This window comes from Cebus imitator, unplaced genomic scaffold (genome assembly GCF_001604975.1).
Source record: "Cebus imitator isolate Cc_AM_T3 unplaced genomic scaffold, Cebus_imitator-1.0 Scaffold19, whole genome shotgun sequence".
In the NCBI taxonomy this organism is placed as follows: domain Eukaryota; kingdom Metazoa; phylum Chordata; class Mammalia; order Primates; family Cebidae; genus Cebus; species Cebus imitator.
Genome location: NW_016107334.1, coordinates 3,290,656 through 3,294,835, shown reverse-complemented (window position 1 = coordinate 3,294,835; position 4,180 = coordinate 3,290,656). Strand labels below are relative to the sequence as shown.

At 45.8% G+C, this 4,180-nt stretch overlaps 1 protein-coding gene across 1 annotated transcript in view; it reads right to left on the bottom strand.

Moving 5' to 3' along the window:
• The window catches only part of CHD2 (chromodomain helicase DNA binding protein 2), a 160,391-nt gene extending 159,694 nt beyond the window's left edge, over positions 1-697 (bottom strand). The window contains exon 1 of the mRNA XM_017518069.2: positions 685-697. The gene's annotated coding sequence lies outside the window, so the exon portion shown is untranslated. The remainder of the gene's footprint in view (positions 1-684) is intronic.
• Between the last annotated feature and the right edge of the window lie 3,483 nt (positions 698-4,180).

Below are 4,180 nucleotides of genomic sequence, written 5' to 3'. Positions count from 1 at the left end.
TTGAAGGGCTCTATAAAACGTCTTATCGGTTTACAACTATCTGCACCAAGGCTTCTTTTAAGTCTTAAATTGGTGATTTGGCAGGTTAATGCAGCAGCTATTCTGGCCTTAGCCAGACTGTCACCGTCCTGTCATCCTATGTGGCAAATGACTGCCAGGCGCTCGACACCATGCCTGGCAATTTTTGTATTTTTAGTAGGGATGGGGTTTCACCATGTTGGCCAGGCTGGTCTCAAACTCCTGACCTCGTGATCCACCTGCCTCGGCCTCCCAAAGTGCTGGGATTACAGGCGTGAGCCACCGCGCCCGGCCATTTTTAAATTTTTTTGTAAAAAAAAATTGTTTTGCACAGCCCTCCTCACACTTCTCAAACGTGCCCTGACCACATCTCCTACAGGGCCAGTTCATGCAAACTGTTCGGATTTCTGTCTTCCAAAGTGATTACTTTCCCTCCTTAGGAGTTCTACCAGTGAACGTCTGTGCTATTTCTTTTCTTTTTTTTTTTTTTTTTTACTTGGGGTTTCACCATGATGGCCAGGCTGGTCTTGAACTCCTGACCTCTGGTGATCCACCCACCTCGGCCTCCCAAAGTGCTAGGATTACAGGCGTGAGCCACCGCGCCCGGCCGCCTGTGCTATTTCTAAGCAATTGGCTCTTATCATAAATTATTATCTATTTGGGTACAAGAACTGTATCTCCCTAAGTAGACTCGACCTGGCTTTCTTGGAGGTAGAGATCTTGGCTTAGATTTATTTTGTTTACTGCTGCACAGCTGTAGATGCTCAAATAACTGAGGGAATGTTTGCTATATCAAAGTTACCCAACAGGCCATTAAAATACCCAATTGTACATCAAATTCCATTAACTAGATTAGAAGAACTTGATATTGAATTGGCTTCAATACGGTTTCACCAAAGTAAATAACCACAACTTAAGGTACTTTTGATGTAAATAGAGGCTTCCATTTATGAGAGCTCCCTAAAAGTAGGATACACCCTGGATGTCAGTGATCAAAAAACAGATTTTGCCCTTGGCACTCTGATAGAATCTCTGGAATGCTGGCATGTTATGCAATAGCCCCTAACCAGCCAACCAGAAGTATCTCAATCCTGAGAACTCTTTGGTACTTTACTTGGGCTCTTACTATTTTCAGTTTGCGGCACAGTGATTCATTTACAAGCACCTTCTCCTTACTAGGCGTAGGCACCAGGAGACAGAGGGTGGTAGCAGCAAGCCAAGCACAAGGGCCCTGGCACCATCAGCTTTGGGATCCAAACCTGATACTGCCATTTCCTGGCTGTCTGACCCCAGCCTGTTCTCACCCCATCAAAACACATGACTAGATGGCCATACGTGGTGATGTGCCCCTCTAGTCCTAACTTCATGGGATGCTGAGGCAGAGGATCACTCAGGCCAGCAGTTTAAGGCTGTGATGTACTATGATAGCACCTGGGCAATACAATTGGACTCATCCCTACAAAAAAATTTAAAAATGGCTGGGCGCAGTGGCCCATGCCTGTAATCCAAGCACTTTGAGAGACCGAGGTGGGCAGGTCACGAGGTCAGGAGTTCAAGACCAGCCTAACCAACATGGTGAAACCCCATCTCTACTAAAAATACAAAAATTAGCCAGGTGTGGTGTTGGGTGCCTGTAATCCCAGCTACTCAGGAGGCTGAGGCAGGAGAATTGCGTGAACCCTGGAGGCGGAGGTTGGGGTAAGCTGAGATTGTGCCATTGCACTCCAGCCTGGGTGACAGGGCAAGACTCTGTCTCCAAAAAATATATATACATATTTGTTTTAATTAGCCAGGTGCAGAGGCATGTGCCTGTTGCCCCAGCACTCCAGGGGCCCAGGAATTCAAAGCTGCAGTGAGCTATGATGATGCCACTGCACTCCAGCCTGAGTGACAGGGCAAGACCCAATCTCCTTTAAAAAATAAAAAAAGATAACAGAGAGAGCTCCACATTGCTCAATCTCTTTATAAACCATTGTCAACCCTCAGAAACCCACTTGGCAGCAAATGAGATGGACTGCACGACCTGGGAACTACAGGCTAATTGGAAAAGACTGTTCCTGTTGCAGAATATTGCAGGGTCACAAAACAAGCCATGGGTCTTTAATTTAAAATGTGGCTCAAACCTGTAATCCCAGCACTTTGGGAGGCTGAGGTGGGTGAATCGCTTGGGTCCAGGTGTTCGAGATCAGCCTGGCCAACATGATGAAACCCCATTTCTACTAAAAATACAAAAAAGTATCCCAGCCTGGTGGCATACACCTGTAGTTCCAGCTATTCGGGGAGATCTGAGGCAGGAGGATCACTTGAGCCCAGGAGGTCGAGGCTGCAATGAGCCCTGATTGTGCCACAGTGCTCCACCCTAGGTGACAGAGTGAGACCCTGTCTCAAAAAATATAAATAAATTAAATTAAAATGTGATATTTTGTTCATCAGAGATATGTTGACATTATTTAATCTTTAAAAATATTACATGGAAATATTCTTTGTTTTGATTATTGAGTTTTTTGGTGCCTCACTTGCTTCATCCTAATCCCAGCCCTGCCGGTGTCTGTAGAATCTGAGAAAAGGGGCTCTCGTAACCAGAAGCTTTGGTTCTGACTTTGGTTCTGACATTTACGAGCTTCGCGACTTGGACTCCCTGAGCCTCACCTTCACAACTCTCCCAGTCATACAGTATGGATGATTATATCTGCCCCATTTTCTTTGCAGGGCAGTTAAACATGAGGGTCAAATGAGTTAATGTAGAAAAGAACATTTCTAAAAGAACATTGTGCTATGCATGCAAAAAGGATACCATAATTAGCAATAGTTTGTCTTCCAGCTTGCTCTTTTGAGCAGGGATTAGCAAATCCAGCTTGATCTCTGAGCTCTTGAATCAGACAGGATGGTAACTTTCAGAAACCAGAAACCCTAGAACAACTAACATGCCCAGATTTATGCAGCTCCATGGTACTGAGTGACACTGGAGCGAGGCTCTGCCAGCCCAGTGGCCCTGACCACCACTTCCACCTCTCTGGAACTAGAAATGCAATATATACCTGAAAAGAGAGACATTATATTCAGAGAGAGAGACAGATTATATTCTAGCTGATAAATTTCTTAGATGCTGGGCCCTCTAAATCTCATGTTGAATTGCAATCCTGTTTTGGAGGTGGGGCCTAGTAGGAGGTGATTGGATCATGGGGGTGGATTCATCATGACTTGGGGCTGTCCCTGCAATGGTGAGTGAGTTCTCAGGAGATGTGGTTGTTTAGAAGTGTGTGGTGCCTCTCCCCCAACTCTCCCTCTTTTTCCTGCACTGGCCTGTGATGGGCCTGCTCCCGTTTCACCTTCCACAATGAATAAAATCTCCTTGAGGCCTCCCCAGAAGCCAAGTAGATGCCGATCCTACAGCCTGCAGAACTGTAAGCCAATTACACTTCTTTTCTTTCTAAATTACCCAGTCTCCCGTAGTCCTTTACAGCAAGGCAATCAAGGCCTAACACAACATCCTTTACAAAGTTTTTATGACCTGGCTGGGTGCATGGGCTCATACATGTAATCTCAGCACTTTAGGAGTCCTAGGTGGGCAGATCATTCGAGGCCAGGAGTTCGAGACCAGCTTGATCAGCATGGTGAAACCCATCTCTACTAAAAATACAATAATGAGCCGGGTGTGGTGGTGGGTGCCTATAATCCCAGCTACTCAGAAGACTGGGGCAGAAAAATCACTTGAACCCGGGAGGTGGAGGCTGCAATGAGCCGAGATTCATGCCTCTGCACTCCAGCCTGGGTGACAGAGAGGGATTTCGACTCAAATAAACAAACAAAGTTTATATGACCAATGAGCTCAGCTTTTAGGCCTAAACTAACTATTCCCAAATTGTAGGTTTTTGCCCAGGAAATAAGCATAACTTTAAATGGGCCAACGAGGAAATTGATTGCCACATCTTTCCTGCTAGGTGCTTCATCTGCTATCCTAATCAATGATGTGACTCTGATTTGTTAGATTCTTTTTCCTTTTTTTTTTCTGGAGACGGAATCTCGTTTTGTCGCCCAGGCTGGAGTGCAGTGGCGTGATCTCGGCTCACAGAAACCTCTGCCTCTCGGGTTTAAGCAATTCTCCTGCCTCAGCCTCCCAAGTAGCTGGGACTGCAGCCGCCACACCTGGCAAATTTTTTTT